This window comes from Citrus clementina, unplaced genomic scaffold, assembly GCF_000493195.1.
Source record: "Citrus clementina cultivar Clemenules unplaced genomic scaffold, Citrus_clementina_v1.0 scaffold_5, whole genome shotgun sequence".
Classification (NCBI taxonomy): domain Eukaryota; kingdom Viridiplantae; phylum Streptophyta; class Magnoliopsida; order Sapindales; family Rutaceae; genus Citrus; species Citrus x clementina.
Genome location: NW_006262201.1, coordinates 13,692,650 through 13,713,508, shown reverse-complemented (window position 1 = coordinate 13,713,508; position 20,859 = coordinate 13,692,650). Strand labels below are relative to the sequence as shown.

At 35.4% G+C, this 20,859-nt stretch overlaps 1 non-coding gene and 1 pseudogene across 1 annotated transcript; both read right to left on the bottom strand.

The window, feature by feature from the left end:
- Positions 1–1,745: 1,745 nt before the first annotated feature.
- Positions 1,746–19,527, bottom strand: LOC112097952 (annotated as a pseudogene).
- On the bottom strand, positions 7,631–7,734 carry LOC112098588. Its single transcript, XR_002905699.1, has one exon. It is a non-coding gene; the product is annotated as a small nucleolar RNA R71 (small nucleolar RNA).
- Positions 19,528–20,859: the final 1,332 nt, after the last annotated feature.

Below are 20,859 nucleotides of genomic sequence, written 5' to 3'. Positions count from 1 at the left end.
ATTCTTTCTTACATACCTGAGACAACTAACTCTTCTCCAGTTTGTGGGTTTGGTAGACATCCTAAAGGTTTTAAGGCTTTTGGAATGATGCCTAACACTTGGCTTCCTCGAACGAAAGCAGTTTCAGAGACAAGCTTTGATAACCCTCGGTCACCTCCTCTATATACAAGATGTAGTTTCCTCTTTGCTATAGCGCGACCAAGATCTACTGCTGCCTGAACGAACTCCTTATACTTTCCATAACGAAATCCAGAAAGCACACAAATGTTTTTAAGTTGACTGCTTGAAGTTGCTGCTATTAGAGCAATTCTAAAAAGAAACAATTTGTGAGTGCTTGAAAAGAAGTTCCTATTTAAGGATCTTGGTGACGAACATAATGATATACATCTGTAAATGGGGTGGTGTGTTTGTCAAATAACGCGTGAAGCTTTTAGCTTAATAATTCAAAGGCAAACAATGATTAGATAAAATAAAGAAAAAAAAACACACACAATAATAATAATAATGCAAAAGATAAAAGAACAGTAAAATAAAAGGATATTTACTGGTAGTTGTGATTGTGGCTCACATCTTCCTCTGGTTTTACGTCCAGTAATGGTTTGAACGCCCTCTATGGGTCGAGGATAGGCTTCCCATCCAGTTTTCTTATAAACTGGCAAACAGGGTCTTTTAGAGTTAGATTCCCAAGACTAAACTGTGCACTTTCCTTTTGGAACGGCTTCCATAAATTTTGAATTTCACATTGAACATATCCGCTCGGATACGTCTCAAGAGATCGTAAGATATCATCCAACAATTCTTTACTCATAATGCCATCCTTAACGAATTTAATTTTATCTTCACGATTTACAGAAACCATTCCTAAAGCTTTACAATGTGGATTTTTGCAAGCAAGTCTTACACAGTGAGAACATTCAGAGCTAAGTCGCTTAGCTCTTCTTTTCTTAGCAAATGTACTTTTACCAAAACTAGGCATGTAGGAAATGAATGGATCAGAAAACTCACCTGCCAATCGGACCTTTGCTTCAATTAACCAGCGAATGTCAACAGGAATCCCATTGATCATTAAAAAACGCAGTCGTTCACAACAAGCTTTGTAAATCTTCTTAAGAGCATTTTGAGGGAGAGAAGGAAAATGTTGATGCAAATTTTGTTGTATTTCTTCCATGCTTGACATTGAGGTTTCAGTTATTGTGGGAAACTGAGAATACCGACTTAAACAGTCACGGAGTACCGTTATCCGCCATTTATACGGGAGAGTAAATTAAAACAAAACGAATCAAATCTACAAAGTCAAATCAAAAGTGAAAAAGAACAACAAAAACACACAAGGAATATAACTCACCTTCGTCCTTTTATTGAATCCAGTTCCAATTGCAGATTATAAATACCATCATCTATTTCCTTTAGTTGTCTTTCTAGATCTTTCACATGAGATACTAACGCTGGTGGTTGCAGATCCTAAATGGGATGTAATTTACCAAATCGAAGTAATTTCCTCAAGTGAAATTTTACATGAAAAAGTGTTTTAAGATGATCGAAAAGGAAATTTTTCATGGAGGTACTCATGACAAGTATAAAAATTTGGTGAGCTAAATCACAATTGTCAAACAACACACAATTAAAACAATGCAATGCACTCCATTCAAGACATAGGGAAAAGGAAAAAGAAAAAAAATCAAATAATTCAAACGATAAAGTAACAGTAACTCAAATTCACAAAACGTTAAAATGAAAATGCTTAATCAAAATTTTGGTGGGTCACTCAAATGGATTTCAGTATCTGCTTCATGTGGTTGGTATTCCAGATATGGTTTCAATCTTTGGCCATTAACTTTAAATGTGACACCATCCTTTGGATTCTCAATTTCTACGGCTCCATATGGATAGACATATTTTACAACAAATAGACCATTCCACTTTGACTTTAACTTCCCTGGAAATAAATGAAGACGAAAATTATAAAGCAACACTTTTTGACCAATTTCAAATGTTGTCCGAAAAATTCTTTTGTCATGAAAAAATTTGGTTCTTGCCTTAATAATTCTGGAATTCTCATATGCATCATTCCTTAATTCCTCAAGTTCATTTATTTGCAATTTACGCACATTGTCAGCATCATCAAGATTTGAATTAAAAGCTTTAATGGCCCAAAATGATTTATGTTCAAGTTCTACTGGTAAGTGGCAAGATTTTCCATAAACAAGCCGATAGGGTGACATTCCTAAAGATGTTTTAAAAGCAGTACGATATGCCCAAAGTGCATCAATTAGTCGAAGAGACTAATCTTTACGGTTTGGATTAACTGTCTTTTCTAAAATTTGTTTTATCTCCCTATTTGCTAATTCAATTTGACCACTTGTTTGAGGGTGATAAGGGGTAGCAACCTTATGTGTAGTTCCATATTTCTTCATTAAAGACTCAAATGGCTTATTATAAAAATGCTTACCTCCATCACTGATAATGGCTCGAAGTATTCCAAATCTGCTCAAAATATTTTCTTTTAAAAAGCAGATCACAATCTTGTGATCATTGTGCCGACAAGGAATCGCCTCGATCCATTTTGAAATATAATCAACATCAACTAAAATATATACAAATCCAAATGATGATGGAAAAGGGCTCATAAAATCAATTCCCCAACAATCAAATATTTCAATGACAAGGATGGGGTTTAAAGGCATCATGTTCCGCTTTGAAATAGACCCTATCATTTGACAATTCTTACACATTTTACAGAATGCATGTGAATCTTTAAATAATGTAGGCCAATAAAATCCACACTGCAATATTTTTGCAGCTGTCTTTTTTGAAGAAAAATGGCCACCGCATGCTTCAGAATGACAAAATTGAATGACCCTACTTACCTCGTCGTCTGGTATGCATCTTTGAAAAATTTGATCGGAGCAGTACTTGAACAGGTATGGTTAATCCCAATAAAAGCTTTTTACTTCTGTTAAGAATTTCTTCTTATCTTGGGAACTCCAGTCACATGGCATTTCACCTGTTGCAAGATAATTAACAATATTAGCATACCAAAGCATTTTATTTATAGAAAACAAAAATTCATCAGGGAAAGAATCATTGATGGGTGTTGTTTCAATTGAAGACTCATTTGTAAGTCTTGAAAGATGATTTGCAACAACATTTTCAGCGCCCTTTTTGTCTTTGATTGTCAAATTAAATTCTTGAAGTAGCAAAATCCATCGTATCAACCTTGGTTTGGCATCCTATTTTGACATTAAATATCTCACAGCAGCATGATCAGAATAAACAACAGTAGATGATCCAATTAAATACGAACGAAATTTATCCAATGCAAATATTACAGCAAGTAGTTCTTTCTCAGTTGTAGTGTAATTCATTTGAGCACTATTCAAAGTTCTACTTGCATAATAGATGACAAAGGGCTTACCTTCTTTTCTTTGACCCAGAACAGCGCTAACGACATAATCACTAGCATCACACGTTAGCTCAAAAGGCAAAGACCAATCAGGGGGTTGCATTATTGGGGCTGATGTTAAAAGAGTAGTTATTTTTTTAAAAACTTGTTGACAATCATTAGTCCATTCAAATTGTGTGTCTTTTATTAGGAGATTACAAATTGGTCTAGATAAGGCACTAAAGTCTTTTATAAACCTCCTATAAAATCATGCATGTCCTAAAAAAGAACGGACTTCTAATTGTCTTTAGTGAGGGTAATTTCAAAATGACTTCAACTTTGGCTTTATCAATTTTGATTCCTTTTGAAGACACAATATGGCCTCAGACAATTCCAGAAGTGGTCATGAAATGACATTTTTCCTAATTTCAAACTAGTCCTTTTTCTTTGCACATTTTCAAAACGTTTTCTAGATTATCAAGACATGTATCAAAAGAATTACCAAATACAGTTAAATCATCCACAAAAACCTCTAGACAATTTTCAACCATGTCACTAAAAATGCTTAGCATGCACCTTTGAAATGTTACAGGAGCATTACAAAGTCCAAAAGGCATTCTCCTAAATGCAAATGTTCCAAATGGGCATGTGAATGTGGTCTTTTCCTGGTCTTCTAAGGCTATAGGGATTTGATAATAACCAGAGTAGCCATCAAGAAAGCAGTAGTAGGGATGTCCAACTACTCTTTCGAGAATTTGGTCTAGAAATGGAAGGGGAAAATGATCTTTTCTAGTGGCATCATTTAATTTTCTGTAATCAATGCACATGCACCAACTAGATAGAATTCGTGTTGGGATTGGTTCACCTTTTTCATTTTTTACAACAGTTATTCCATATTTCTTTGGTACTACTTGAGTTGGACTTACCCATTTACTATCAGAGATAGGGTAGATAATTCCTACATCTAGTAGTTTAAAGACCTCATTCTTTACCACTTCTTTCATATGAGGGTTTAGTCTTCTTTGTGGTTGACAGGTTGTTTTGGCATTTTCCTCTAAGTGTATTCGGTGTGTGCAAATTAAAGGATTAATGCCTTTTATGTCTTTTAAGGTCCAACCAAATGTAGTTTTATGCCTTTTCAGTACAAATAAGAACTTAGCTTCTTGATCATGCGTGAGTTGAGAAGAAATTACCACCGGATATGTCTGCTGCTCTCCAAGATAGCATACTTCAATTTTTCTGGTAAGGACTTTAATTCGAGCTCTGGTGCTTCCTCTTCGTTTGGTTCTTCAGGTTGCACCGTATTTTCAAAGTTTGATTGGTCATCGTCGTCTATAAGTACCTGCATAGAATCAAGTGTAGGGCATGTGTTAGCAGTATCACAATCTAATTCTTTACTTGATTCAAAAGAACCAGCAAAATAAATTTCAGTAGAGTTTGTAAAATTCTCATCCTGAATGTGTTCCTCAATGATTGGCTCGATGAGATCAATTTTCTCATTCTCATTATCATCATCTTCTTGATGGTGAGGTTGTTTACACATGTTGAACACATTAAGTTCCAGTGTCATGTTGCCTAAAGATAAATTCATTAATCCATTCCTGCAATTTATCAAAGCATTAGCAGTAGTTAAAAATGGTCGACCCAAAATAACATGAATTTGTTTGCATTCATTAGCAATTGGTTCCGTTTCTAGAACAATAAAATCCACAGGATATATGAATTTATCAACCTGGACTAATACATCTTCAATTATTCATTTTGGAACCTTAATCGATCTATCAATAAGTAAAAGAGTGGTAGAAGTTGGTTTAAACTCACCGAGATTGAGTTGTTGGTACACTGAGTAAGGAAGAAAATTAACACTGGCACCAAGATTAAGTAAAGCATGTCCAATTTTATGATCTCCAATAGTGCAAGAAATAGTTGGACAACCAGGATCCTTGTATTTCAAAGCACTATTGGTTGAGAGAATAGAACTTACATGTTCTGCTAGAAAAGCTCTCTTTTGTGTTGAGTGTTAGAAAATGCATAATTATAAAGGAGAAAACTATCATTTTACATTTCAAGTCTTACTAACAACCCTTACTTTTATGTTTTTAACATTCTTGTGATTTAATTACGTGTTTTTATTTTAATTAAGTAATTTATGTATTTTAGGGGTATTATAGTCATTTCACAATAAAGGAGAGATCAGACGGCAAAACAGACATCACTTTTGAACTCAGGACGGTCGAAAACCTTAGGAGGAGCATAAAAGGAAAAATGGCACTATTCACATGTACGGTACTATTCACGTATATGGTACTGTATACGTTACTGTTCACAGCACTGTTCACATAGACGGATCGATGATGTGGCATTGACCGATGATGTGGCATTGACTGATGAGGTGTCACGATCCTGTTGGACTAAAATTCTTATGTAATGTTGATGGTGACGTGGCAGCATATCAGTGGACGAAAAATCTCGCGTACGGTGCATGCATCACACAGGATTATTTTCAACCAAACCGCGTTACTGTTCATCCGGGTCAAACCGTGTTACTGTTCATCCGCGTGGTCAAACCGTGGACTGTTGACTGATGACGTGGCGCAATCCTGAGCGTCCAAACTGTTTTTAATCCGATGGCCATAATTTACTCCATGTATCTATAAAAAGGGGGCCTCCCCCCCTAATTTGATATCTCTGAATCCATTTTTGGGATCCATTTTCTGTAATTCCTTTTCCATCTTGTATTTTCTTCATATTTTAATAAATTTCCATTTTGCCCGTAGTTCAATTATGAGTAGCTAATTTCCTTTCAATCTTGGGTTGAAGGTGAAGTCTCAACATGTGTCATGGGCTTTATTTGGTAAATTTATTTTCTCTTCCCCTTAGTTTTTGTGGATGTTTTGACTTCTCGTCGACAAATAATACTAATCTTGTCTAGTACCGCCTTGGCTTCACTGGCCCTCTAGTACAAGGTTATTATTATTTGGCACGATAAGCCCTTAGCACCATATTGATTAGAGCGTGGTTCATGAGGTGTGGATTCCCCCCTCATGATTTAATTGGCATTAATACGGATTATTTAGCCCATGATGCATGTTGATACAGATCCAGATACCCAAGTACGTCATTTCAATAGATTTCTCTTCAATTTATTCTTGCCATTTCAATTCCAATTTTAGAATTTATTCCCGCCATTTTAATTTAAGTTTTAGCATATTTCAAATCATTTCCACCACAAATCCAATCACTCATTTACAAAATTAATTCTACATAATTAAAATCCACCTCCTCGTGGGATCGACACTCGTCACCATTGATCTATACTACAATAGATTCGTGCGCTTGCGAGTACATTAAAATTTGCACAACAAGTTTTTAGCGCCGTTGCCGGGGAGGTAAGTAATTTTAATTCATAGAATTAATTTTTGTGAATAATTTCTTTTATTTGTTTTCTTGTATTTTTTTATTTTTATTAAAAAAAAGAAAAAAAAGTGAATCTACATTTAAAGGTTAGTTTTTCTTCTTTTTTTCTCTCTTTTTAAAATTCTGTAATTTAATTTTCAATTTATTTTTCTTTGTAATTTTTTTTGTTTATCTTATTAATTTATTTTTAGTTAATTTATATCACGTATTTGTTTTTGTGTATTTTTATAGTAAGGTTGTAATAGCGCAATAAGGTTAGTATCGTAATTTCTCCCTCTTCTTTATTTTTATTTGTTTTGTTCTCATCTTTATTTTTATTTGTTTTGTTCCCATCATTATTTTTATTTGTTTTGCATGCATGGTCGAAGGTCATTATTACCTAATCTTGAACCTATAGACCTTGAATTAGAAAAAACACTTCGCACACACAAACACGTTAAAAATAAAATGGATTTACAAGCACCACAAGAGAGGACATTTAAGGATTATTTCAGTCCTTTAGCAAATTTGAGCACATCATGCATAAGATACCCAAATGTAGTTGCTAGAAGTTTTGAACTAAAACCTAGTGTGCTAAATTGTCTCCCCACATTCTATGGCTTAGAAAATGAGGACCCATATAATCATTTGAATGATTTTCATGCTATTTGTCAAACATTTAAATATGAGAATTTTTCAGATGATGATGTTAAACTTAGATTATTCCCATTTTCTTTAAAGGATAGAGCTCGTTCATGGCTTAATACATTGCCTGCCAATAGCATTGCATCATGGGAACAAATGGTAACGAAATTTTTGAATAAATATTTCCCAGTACATAAAACCAATGCTATTCGCAGGGAAATTTCAGAGTTTACACAGAGAGAAGACGAGCAATTTTTCGAAACATGGGAGCGATTCAATGGGCTACTCTTTAAGTGTCCACATCATGGGTACGAGAAATGGCACCAATGCCAATACGTTTTGGAGGGATTATTGCTGAATGTACAAAAATGGTTAATGTCAACAAGTGGAGGAGAGCTAATGTCAAAAAGTGCATCAGAAATTTGGGAATTCTTCCAGCGACAAGCGGATAATTCCCAACAACGGAGTCGATCACTCAGGAATACTAGAAGAATTAAAGGAGTGAATGAGGTTCAAATTGGCGAATCAACTTCGGGAATCAAAGAAGTCAAGGAGATGGTTGAAGGTCTTGCTCGACAAATAGCATCGTTATCAACTGCTAAATCAACAGAGCCACATGACCATGACTCATACTCAGATCAAGCCAATGCCATAGGTGTAATGAGAAAACCATTGAATTACAATCCATACTCCAACACATATAACCCTGGATGGAGAGACCACCCCAATTTTTCATGGTCTCAAGGACTCCAATAGAATGGACCAGCAGCTCCAGCTCCACCAATGCAACCAATTCCTCAAATTCCTCAAGCCTCTCAGCCCCCATTTAGACCATACAATCAGAACCAGAACTACTCTCAACCCAGACCATGGGAGGATTCATTCCAGAATCTTAAGAATCTTACTCACTCTACGATTGAGCAACAGAACCGCACCATTGATGGACTATGAAATGAGTTGAGAGTAGGCTTCAACTCACAAGCCCAATCAGTTTCAAGCCTTGAGAAGATGGTGGGACAACTTGGTTCTTCAGTTCAGACCTTGGCAATGACCGTTGAGAAAAGTAAATTTTCAAGTCAACCAGTGCCTAATCCTAAAGGAGTACATGAAGCAAGTACCAGTTCACCACAACAGCATAGAGAGGTCAAAGAAGTCATGACCTTAGGAAAAGAAAAAGAAGTCGACAACAAAGTGGAGATGCCTGTGACAAAAGAAAATCAAATTGTACCTGTGAATGTTGAGGACTCATTACCGGAGGAGAAAGAAGAAACCAACCCACGAGAATATGTTCCCAAAGCTCCATTTCCTCAGAGGTTAGCTAAAGGAAAAAAGGAAAAATCCACAGGTGAGATTCTTGAAATCTTCAAACAGGTAAGTGTTAACATCCCTTTATTTGATGCTATTAAACAAGTTCCATCTTATGCCAAGTTTCTTAAAGACCTTTGTACTAAAAAGAGAAATATGCATGTGCAAAAGAAGGCATTTTTAACAGAAAACGTTAGTTCTATACTCCAACATAAAATTCCTTTAAAATGCAAAGACCCAGGCTCCCCCACTATCTCATGTAGTATAGGGAACCACACAATTGAGAATGCTTTGTTGGATTTAGGAGCTAGTGTAAATCTTTTGCCTTACTCTGTATTCGTGAAACTTGGACTGGGAGAATTACACCCAACTCCAGTGGTGTTACAGCTTGCAGATCGGTCCACGAAAATACCTCGTGGTATTGTGGAGGACGTGCTTATCCAGGTAGACAAGTTTTATTTTCCTGTTGATTTAATTGTAATTGACACTCAACCAATACATGATTCGAGGAAGCACATCCCCATTATTTTAGGCCGACCTTTCTTGGCAACTGCGGATGCTCACATTCAATGCAGGACTGGAAATATGCAGTTGTCCTTCGGCAACATGACTATGGAGCTGAACATCTTCAACATTGCCAAACAACCTCACAATGCAGATGATGGAATTGTTGATGTGGATTTAATAGAAGCATTAGTTGATAATACTTTTGTTTCAAACCTTAGTGATGATCCTTTACAAACATGTTTAACTCACTTTGGTTTGGATTTTGATATTGACAGATCGGTCGATGAGGTCAACGCCCTACTTGACTCAGAACCATCTATGGACACTAATAAATGGAAGTCAAGAGTTGAGCAACTAGCACCATCAGAGAAGCAACTCATTCCATCATCAGAATCACCACCGAGACTCGAGCTCAAACCATTGCCCAACACTTTGGAATATGCGTTTTTGGGAGAAGAAAGTACTCTATCGGTAATCATCTCATCATCCCTAAATGACGAACAAAAAGGTAAGTTGTTGGATGTTTTAAAAGAGCACAAAGGAGCATTAGGATGGACCATAGCAGACATAAAAGGTATAAATCCAGTAGACTGCATGCATTACATTCACCTTAATGAAAATGCTAAAACAACTAGGGATATGCAACGTCGGTTAAATCCTAACATGAAAGAAGTTGTTAGAACAGAAGTCCTTAAGCTATTAGACGCAAGTATCATTTACCCCATTTCTGATAGTTCATGGGTCAGTCCTGTGCAAGTTGTCCCCAAAAAGTCAGGAGTCACTGTAGTTACCAATGCCGATAATGAATTGATACCCACTAGAGTAACTACAGGATGGCGTGTATGCATTGATTATAAAAATTTGAATTCTGTCACACGTAAAGACCATTTTCCTTTACCATTTATCGATCAAATGCTTGATAGATTAGCAGGCCATGAATTTTATTGCTTTTTAGATGGCTACTCAGGATACAATCAGATTCCCATAGCACCAAAAGATCAAGAGAAAACTACTTTCACTTGCCCTTTTGGCACATTTGCATATAGGAGAATGCCATTTGGATTATGTAATGCACCTGCTACATTTCAACGATGCATGTTGAGCATTTTTTCTGATATGGTTGAACGATTCCTTGAAGTCTTTATGGATGATTTTTCTGTCTTTGGTGACTCGTTTGATCAATGTTTACATCATCTAACACTAGTTCTGCAGAGATGTATCGAGAAGAATTTGGTCTTAAATTGGGAGAAATGCCATTTTATGGTAAAATAAGGTATTGTTCTCGGTCACATCATTTCGAGCAAAGGTATTGAGGTTGACAAAGCCAAGGTGGATCTCATTTCTAATCTTCCTTCACCCAAAACAGTCAGAGAAGTAAGATCTTTCCTTGGGCATGCTGATTTTTATAGACGTTTCATTAAAGATTTTAGCAAAGTTTCTAGACCCTTATGCAATCTACTTGCTAAGGATGTACCTTTTGTCTTTGATGATTCATGTCTTGTTGCGTTTGAAAAATTAAAGCATTTGTTGACATCATCACCCATCATTCAGCTCCCGAACTGGAACTTACCATTTGAGCTCATGTGTGATGCATCTGATTATGCAGTAGGAGCAGTATTAGGACAAAGAGTTGATCGAATTCCCACGTTATTTATTATGCTAGTATGACATTGAATGATGCACAGTTGAACTATTCAACTACTGAAAAAGAAATGCTAGCAGTAGTGTTTGCATTAGAGAAATTTCGATCTTATCTCATTGGTTGTAAAATAATCGTGTTCACAGATCATACTGCTCTTAAATATCTTCTCACAAAGAAAGATGCAAAAGCTAGACTAATTCGTTGGGTGTTACTTTTGCAGGAATTTGACTTGGAATTCAAAGATAAGAAAGGGACAGAAAATGTTGTGGCGGACCACCTCTCTCGTCTCCATTTTGACAAAATTACAGAGCCATTAATATTGAATGAGTCATTTCCAGATGAACAATTAATGAGTGTGGAAGTATTACCTTGGTATGCTGATATAGTTAATTATCTTGTTACAGGTAAACTTCCAGAGCATTGGACCAAGCAAGATAAGGCTAAATTCTTTGCAGAGATAAAGAATTTCTTTTAGGATGACCCTTATTTGTTTAAGTATTGTGCAGACCAAATTATTAGACGATGTGTCCCAGAAAATGAAATTCAGAATATTCTTTCATTCTACCATGAACAAGCTTGTGGAGGCCATTTCAGTGCTAAGAAAACAGCGACTAAAGTTTTACAATGTGGTTTCTATTGGCCATCTATATTTCAAGATGCTTACACTTTCTGTTCTTCATGTGATAGGTGTCAACGAATGGGGAGCATTACACGAAGGAACATGATGCCACTAAATCCAATTTTAGTGGTTGAGATTTTTGACGTATGGGGTATCGACTTCATGGGACCATTTCCCCCGTCTTTTGGCCATCAATACATATTGGTTGCTATTGACTATGTATCGAAATGGGTAGAAGCAATCTATGTAGGACCAATGATCACAAGGTGGTGATATCATTTTTGTAAAGCAACATTGTTTCACGCTTTGGATTCCCTCGAGCGATAATCAGTGATGGTGGTGCCCACTTTTGTAACAAAGCATTCAAGGCTCTTTTGGCAAAGTATTCAATCACACACAAAGTGGCGACCCCGTATCATCCGTAAACCAGTGGCCAAGTTGAGATTTCCAATCGAGAAATAAAGCACATATTAGAAAAGACGGTGAGGCCGGACAGAAAAGATTGGTCATTAAGACTTGATGATGCCTTATGGGCATATAGAACGGCTTTCAAGACCCCGATTGGGATGTCACCCTACAGACTAGTGTATGGAAAAGCTTGCCACCTACCTGTGGAACTCGAGCATCGTGCGTATTAGGCCATCAAGAAATTCAATTTTGACATGCAGCAAGCCAGCTCAGAAAGAAGATTACAGCTGGCAGAACTTGAAGAAATTCGCAATGATGCATACGAAAATGCCAAGATTTACAAGCAACGAATGAAAGTCTTCCATGATAAGCAAATTATGAGAAAATCGTTCACTCCAGGTCAGAAAGTGCTTTTATTCAATTTTCGCTTGCACCTATTCCCAGGTAAGTTACGCTCTCGTTGGTCTGGCCCATTTATTGTTCATACTGTTTTTCCACATGGGCAATTGAAATTAAGGACCCAAAGAACGGTGTCACGCTTAAAGTTAATGGTCAAAGATTAAAGCCATATCTAGAATACCAACCACATGAAGAAGACGCCGAAATAAATTTGAGTGACCCACCAAATTTGAATTGATTTTTTTTTCTTTTCGTTGATTTGATTTTTCTTTATTTCTTTTTATTATTATTCTTTTGCTAATTGAAATTGTTTTTGCATAAGTGTGTTTATTTTACCATTAAGTTTTCTCTTATCATTTTTAATCATGAGACTCATACTTAGACCGTTCCTTCTGAACATTCTTAAACCACTTCAACGTGTCAAAACTCATCTCATAAGGCAGATTCAATTTTGTAAAACACATCATATTTGGGCTCTACAACCACCAGAGTTAGTAGCCTATGTTGAGGGTTTAGAAAACCAACTCAGAGACATTGAGAGAAGTGTTTACGACATCCAGTTGGAGCTTGAGGTAAATTCAATAAGAGGACGATTTTAATTTTCTTTGTGTGTTTTGATTTGTTTTTCTGTTTGTGTGCTTTAGTTTGTTACCCCAATGAAGTGGCGGATAACGGTACTCTGTGACAATCAAGTCGGTTACTTTAGTTTCCCACAATAACTGACATTCTGAGGCGAAAGTATGGACAGAAACGAGATTCTAGCGAAGCTTCACAAGCGATTCCCTTCACTTCCTCAGAATGCTCTCCTTACAATCTATAAAGCTCGGTCCGAACGCATGCGATTACTCATGAAGAATAACATACCTGCTGACATCCGTTGGTTAATCGAGGCGAAAGTATGATTGGTAGGTGAGTTACCTCCAAAATTTATTGCATACATGCCTGGTTGTGGTAAAGGAAATTATGCACGAAAACGACGAGCTCAAAGAATTTCTGTTGCTTGTCATAAGTGTGCCAGAATGAGATGCGATAAAAACCCATGTTCTTTAGGAATGGTGTCTGATAACAGGAAAGATAAGATTCAATTCATTAAGGATGGCTTGAATAAGGAGTCATTGGATGATATTCTTTTGTCTCTTGAAACGCATCCCAGTGGATATGTGCAAGGAGCGATTCTCCAGTTGTGGCCATTATTCCAGAAAGAGCATGCATGATATAGTCTCGAGAATCTGACTATAAACGACCCTGTTTGCCAGTTTATAAGAAAATTGGATGGGAAGCCCATCCTCGACCCATAGAGGGCGTTCAAGCCATTTCTGGACGTAAAACCAGGGGAAGATGTGAGCCACAGTCGCAACTACGTGTAAATATCCTTTTACTTTACTGTTATTTTATTTCATTTCACTGTTGTTTTATTGTTTGCATTATTGTCTTTAATAATTTTATTACTGTTTGCTTTTTCCTTTTTACTGTTTCCTTTTTGACTCGCGAGCCCTGTGCTTCACGGGTTATTTGACACTAACATGTTACCTCATTCACAGCTGTGATCCACTGTCACCAAGATTCTTAAATGTGATTTCTTTTTTGTCAAGCACTCACAAATTATTTTTGAGAAGTATCACAATGGCAACTACTCCCAATAGACAATTCAAGAACATTTGTGTGCTTTCTGGATTTAACTATGGCAAACATAAAGAGTTCGTTGAGGCAGCCATAGATCTTGGTCGCAGTATAGCAGCGAGAAAATTACACTTGGTGTATGGAGGAGGTAATCGAGGGTTATCAAAAATGGTCTCAGAAGCAGCTTTTATCAGAGGCAGCCAAGTTTTAGGCATCATCCCAAGAGCCCTAAAACCTTTGGGCAGTTCGTCTGACTCATCAACTGGAGAAGAGTTAGTCGTCTCAGGTATGCAAGAAAGAATAACTGAAATGCTTAATCATGCTGATGCTTTTATTTTCCTTCCAGGAGATCTTGCAACACTAGAGGCACTTATCACACTAGCATCTTGGGCCCATCTGCACATCCACCAGAAACCCATCGGTTTGTTAAATGTCAATAACTTTTATGATGGCTTTATCGCATTTCTTAACCATGCAATAAAAAACTATTTCATTCCCTCTAATGCGAAAAAACTCTTTATTTGTGCTCACACTGCTAATGAGCTACTTGATATGTTACAAGCTTATAGACCAGAGCCAGACCCCTGGACCTTTGTGTTGGAGCATCCAAATAATGATGGTAACAGTAGCCGCAGTAAGAAGTACAAATTAGATTTAACTCTCCGCTTGTAAATATTGTTTTCTGTGTTGCACTACCCAGGTGATGTCTTCTAAACTCTACTTCTTTCCTTTCAAACATTGAGGACAATGTTTCGTTCTGGTTGGGGGGAGGGAATAGTCGACAATTATGGAATTTTAGTTAAGTTTTTACTAATTTTTTGTTGTAGAAACTAACTGTTGCTAGCTTTTTGTGTTGAAGATGGCTGAATATGGAGTGTAGTGACTCTAAAAACGCATCTTCATTATTTAAAAAAAATTTAAAAACTAAAAAAAAAATTCAGACATTTTCTTTTTCTTTATTCTGTTTTTATGTTTATTTTTCTTCTTCTTTTTATTTTCTCCTCTATAAATATACATTTTCCAACTTTTGAGTCGAAGATGGCTGAATATGGAGTGTAGTGCCTCTAGAAACGCATCTTCTTTAAAAAAAAATCATTTTCTTTTTCTATCATTTTAAGTGTAACTTTTCTAATTAATTTTTCTACATCATTTTCACATTTCTGCATGCATATTTTTCTTTTATGTTTAGAATAGGTTGGGGGGTAGAATGTTGTTTAAAAAAAAAAAATTTGTGTGGTTTGTTTTAGCATTGGATGACATGATTAATTTCAAATTTTAGTATTTGTATTATCTTTGGTCTTAAGTGATGTTACATTATGTTTGCTACTCTATATGTTGATGTTGGAGACAAATATGAGTTGCTTAAAGGAATGAACTTGTCATAATAAGTACCAAGTGAGTTTTTGAGCCTATCATTTTTCTTGAAGAGTAACCCTTTTGCCCATTCTTTATACAGCTTAACAGTTTATTATTGTATACACGATCTCTATATTTCTTTTGAGTTAACCCTTAAAAAAAAATTATAAAATTAAAAAAAAGAAGAAAAAAATGTGTGTTGCTACATTTGGAGGCCCATCTAACTAGTAGATATGGATGATTATTTAGAGCCCTAAAAGACGATAGAAAGGCCATCTTTGATCCGTTTGAGCCTTTCTAGCCATCCCTTTTATTAAATATCCATAGTTAACCCTTTTGAGCCTTTAAAAAAAAAATATTTTCTTTGTCAACTTATCATCTTGACCCACTCTGATTTGGAGTATTACCCGATGCCTTATAAGTTCCATCACCTATTTATGTTTGAGAAAATGTAAATAATTATTTTGTTCAGTGAAGTTATGCCAAATAAAAGCAAAAACAAAAAAAAAACAAAACAAAAACAAAACAAAAGTTGTTGTTTCAAAAGAATAAAAATAACAACAATAGGTGAAATCCACCTCGCATCTTCTTAAAAAAAAAAAAAAATCTCTGCATTTTTCTCAAACATACACTTTGTTTTCCTTATTTCCCTTCTTTGTTAGCCATGTCCCTAGCCTACGTTACGTCCTAATAAAAGTCATTCTTGATTTTAGGGAACTATAGTTTGAAGTAGAAGCTAGTTATATGGGCTAAAAAGATGTAGTGATGCATAATAAAAAAAAGATAAATAAAGTGGGTTGACTAGCATTTTTGTTTGACTTGAGATCATATTATTTCTAAGCTGAGGGCATATTTATTTCATCTTGGTGAGAGCATGTGATATCACTTCTTTATTATTTTCTCTCTCAATTACCATTCATTGGAGTGACTATTTTTATTGGGTTTAATTTATTTGTGAGAGTGTCACTACTTCCAGTGAGATTTTGGGGTTTGACATGTCATTCTTGAAAGTAACTATAACAAAGTCTACTGGGCTGATTCATGTGGATGGTTAATATGGGTGTGATATTTCTTTAGACTAGAGATAATGCTTATACTTTTATTTGATTGCTATCATTCATCTGATTGAATAAATACGAGTGTTTCAAAAAAAAAATCATTTTGAATTTGAATTTTGTTTTCGCTTTATTTGCTAGGGACTAGCAATAAGCTGGTTGGGGGGTGTGTTGAGTGTTAGAAAATACATAATTATAAAGGAGAAAACTATCATTTTACATTTCAAGTCTTACTAACAACCCTTACTTTTATGTTTTTAACATTCTTGTGATTTAATTACGTGTGTTTTATTTTAATTAAGTAATTTATGTATTTTAGGGGCATTATAGTTATTTCACAATAAAGGAGAGATCAGACGGCAAAACGGACATCACTTTTGAACTCAGGACGGTCGAAAACCTTAGGAGGAGCATAAAAGGAAAAATGGCACTATTCACATGTACAGTACTATTCACATATACGTTACTGTTCACAGAATTGCTCACATAGACGGATCGATGACGTGGCATTGACCGATGATGTGGCATTGACTGATGAGGTGTCACGATCCTGTTGGACTAAAATTCTTATGTACTGTTGATGGTGACATGGCAGCATATCAGTGGACGAAAAATCTCGCGTACGGTGCATGCATCACACATGATTATTTTCAACCAAACCATGTTACTGTTCATATGGGTCAAACCGTGTTACTGTTCATCCGCGTGGTCAAACCGTGGACTGTTGACTGATGACGTGGCGCAATCCTGAGCGTCCAAACTGTTTTTAATCCGATGGCCATAATTTACTCCATGTATCTATAAAAAGGGGGCCTCCCCCCCTAATTTGATATCTCTGAATCCATTTTTGGGATCCATTTTCTGTAATTCCTTCTTCATCTTGCATTTTCTTCGTATTTTAATAAATTCTCATTTTGCCCCTAGTTCAATTATGAGTAACTAATTTCCTTTCAATCTTGGGTTGAAGATGAAGTCTCAACATGTGTCATGGGCTTTATTTGGTAAATTTATTTTCTCTTCCCCTCTAGTTTTTGTGGATGTTTTGACTTCTCGTCGACAAATAATACTAATCTTGTCTAATACCGCCTTGGTTTCACCGGCCCTCTAGTACAAGGTTATTATTATTTGGCACGATAAGCCCTTAGCACCATATTGATTAGAGTGTGGTTCATGAGGTGTGGATTCCCCCCTCATGATTTAATTGGCATTAATACAGATTATTTAGCCCATGATGCATGTTGATACGGATCCAGATACCCAAGTACATCATTTCAATAGATTTCTCTTCAATTTATTCTTGCCATTTCAATTCCAATTTTAGAATTTATTCTCGTCATTTTAATTTAAGTTTTAGCATATTCCAAATCATTTCCACCACAAATCCAATCACCCATTTACAAAATTAATTCTACATAATTAAAATCCACCTCCTCGTAGGATCGACACTCGTCACCATTGATCTATACTACAATAGATTCGTGCGCTTGCGAGTACATTAAAATTTGCACAACATTTTGCACCTTATGTTTCCTTTCCACCGTGCACAGATCTTTCAGAAATTTAGCATAAGAAGGCACCTGTTTAATGACATCCAACAGAGGAATGTTGAACTTAACTTGTTTAAAAACTTCATAAATTTCTGGATTGTGGTTTGATTTCTTTGGCTTGATTAGTGCTTGAGGAAATGGGGGTACAGGAGGAGAGTTGGTTATTTCTTCATGGGTTAAAGGTTCAACAGACTCTTCCCTATTTTCTGAAATTGAATCTTTACTAGTTTCACGAGGGTCCACAATGTGTTTTTCGACCACTTTACCACCACGAAGGGTTATAACTGATTTGACTTGACTCATATTTTGGTTTCCTGAATTTCTCATTTGAGGATGTTGTTGACTTTTGGGGTTTGGTTCAGGTTGACCAGGAAACTTTCCTTTTTCATGTATGGTCAGAGCAGATGTAAGTTTGGAGATAGTTTCTGTCAAATTGGTTAAGGTTTGCATCGTTTGGTTATTGATCGACTTTTGTTTTTCAATAAACGAATGCAATGTGTCTTCCAAAGTTTTTCTTAGTAGTGGGACATATGGTGGGTAACTCTGGAAGTTTTGAAAATTTTGACGTGGAGGAACTAATTGTGAAGGTTGTGCATGATTGTCATTTCTCCAACTGAAATTTGGCTGGTTTCTCCAACCAGAGTTGTAAGTTTGAGAGTATGGATTTTGATTTGGCCTGTTGAAATTGTCAAGGACATTTACTTGTTCATGCAAGCTTTCTCTCAGAGCTGGCAAAGTTGGACAGTCCTTCGTAGAATGGTCAGTAGAATCGCAAACATAACATGAAATATTTTGAACAGACTTTACATGATCATTCTTTTTCGACTCTAATGCTTCGACTTTTCTAGCTAATGATGCAAATTTGGCTTGAAAATCATGGTCTTCCCTAAGGTTATGCATGCCTCCACCAGATGGAGATGACTTAGGTTTACTTGATGACTCATAAGACCCAACTGTATCCCAATGTTGTGCATTTTCTTCTTTATAGTCAAGATAGTCTAATGCATCTTCAGGATTTTTGTCCCTAAACTCACCATTACACATCATTTCAATAACTTGTCTACCTTGGGATGTTAATCCCTCGTAGAAATAAGACACTAATCTCCATGTTTCAAAACCGTGATGTGGGCAAATGTTAAGTAGTTCTTTAAACCTATCCCAACATTGGTACAAAGTTTCTCCTGATTTTTGAGTGAAAATGGTGATTTGTCTTTTCAAAACGTTCTGTGGGGTGGGAAGAATTTTTTAAAAAATTGTGCTTGCATTTCATCCCAAGTTCTGATGGATTATGACCTAAGATTTTATAGCCAAGTTTTAGCTTTATCCTTAAGTGAGAAAGGAAAAAACTTAAGCCTGATTATATTCATGCTACAATTTTGATCAGTACATGTGTTACAGACTTCTTCAAACTCCCTTAAATGCAAATATGGATTTTCAAACTCAAAACCATGAAAAGTAGGAAGAAGTTGAATGATACCAGGTTTAAAATTAAAATGTGATGCATCAGGAGGGAAAACTATGCATGATGGTGACCCTGTTCTAGTAGGATGCATGAAGTCTCTAAGAGTCCTAGGTTGTTCATGAAGATTTTGCAAGGCTTGGTCATTTTCGTGCTCCGAAAAATTTTTAGCTCCTATGTCAGCCATATTTAAGGGTGGTGAAGGTGATTTTCTAATTAATCTACCACTATTTGTACGAGACCAACGATGCATGCAACGCTAATGATGTGTGCTAAACTAATGATGCAAAAACACTAAATGAAAATTGCAGAAATAAAAATAAACTGAAAATTAAATAAGCAAAAAAATGTGAAATAAAAATAAACAAATTGAAAAATAAATAAATAAATTAGGCGGTGAAACCAGCCATTAAATGAAACAGTTTAGGTGGTATTTTAAAACCAACCATATAATAAAACATAAAATTAAATAAATTAATGCACAAAAATAAATAAACTGAAATTAAATTGCTAGGTGGTAGAACCGATCATTTAAACAAAAATACATAAATTAACAAAATTTAAATAACAGTCAGGCAGTAGAACCGACCATTTAAAATAAATGCAGAAAGTAAATTGCAGAAATTTAAAGAAATAACTTTGATTTGGGGACTGATTTGCAAAGGTTTCTGGGCTAAGATGAAGTTTCTCATAAATTTTATGGATAATGTTAAGGTTTGAAAAGAAGAGGGGTGCTAACTGAAGTTTTACAAAAACAGAATAAAATAGAATAACGGAAAGATGGTAAAGACAAAACAAAAATAAAATAAAATAAAATAAAAATAAAGTAAAGAAAAACTAACACCAAATTTAGAAAACTCCCCGGCAACGGTGCCAAAAATTTGACACGACTCAAAAGTGTATTACTCTCAAGTATAAGAGTGTTTAGTTATAATATAACCCGGTGCGATCGGGGTCGAACCACAGGGAGTTTTAAATTTAGTAAAACTAAGAAAATTAATTGTGGGGAAAAGAAATTATTTGAAATCAATTTAAAAATAAGCTAAGGTTTATGATCCACTCTCTGTATTCAAACTATAATTTTAATACTCTCTCATTTATATTTTGTCTCACTTTTACCAATTAATTATTATATCATTTAATTCTATGTGTATGGATAAATATAGAATAAAGCACCTAATGTGCCACACTATATTAATGTGTCGACATTATGTCAAAATACCATAAAATCCAGTGAGATTTATAAATTAACATGATATAAAAATAATTAGGAAAGAATGAAATAAACTTAAAAAATCATTTGAGAAAATAATAATAATTAATAGTTTGAAACATTGAGCTTCACCCTTCACATCAGCTTAATAAAATTAGCTACTCATATTGAAAGAAAATATAATACTCTTTTTATTTGATAAACTTTTTGAAATATATTAAAAAGAAAATTGATACAAATGGAAACAAGAAAAGAAAAGAAAAGAAACAAAGAAAGAAAGAAATTCTTCAGCTGCACTCTATTCTC